This window comes from Wasmannia auropunctata, unplaced genomic scaffold (genome assembly GCF_000956235.1).
Source record: "Wasmannia auropunctata unplaced genomic scaffold, wasmannia.A_1.0 LD336095.1, whole genome shotgun sequence".
In the NCBI taxonomy this organism is placed as follows: domain Eukaryota; kingdom Metazoa; phylum Arthropoda; class Insecta; order Hymenoptera; family Formicidae; genus Wasmannia; species Wasmannia auropunctata.
The window spans coordinates 567,352-567,744 of NW_012026795.1; positions in this window are offsets into that span (position 1 = coordinate 567,352).

Here is a 393-nt window from a genome sequence, read left to right on the forward strand (position 1 = left end):
TTTGATATTAGTAAATGGCGTCAAGTTAAGTAAAAATTATGTACGGTGTCTTATTATTTAATTAATATTATTTGTATAAAAGATTTGATATCAGTAAATGGCGTCAAGTTAAATAAAAATTATGTTATTTAACCTAAGTGATGTGTATATCGTTTGTATAAAATATATTTGTTGTCAATAATTGGCGTCAAATTATACTCTCATAAAATGATTAATTTACAACCCGAGTGACAGGTATGTACTTAGAATGCAAAATAAAAAAATTAAATCTTAATAAAATAATTTTTATGTAAAAACACTTGGCGCTTTTTATTTAATTTAAATTTCTGATAAAATTTATTACTTTAAAATTTTAATTATTGTTGAGATCGGAAGAGCACACGTCTGAACTCC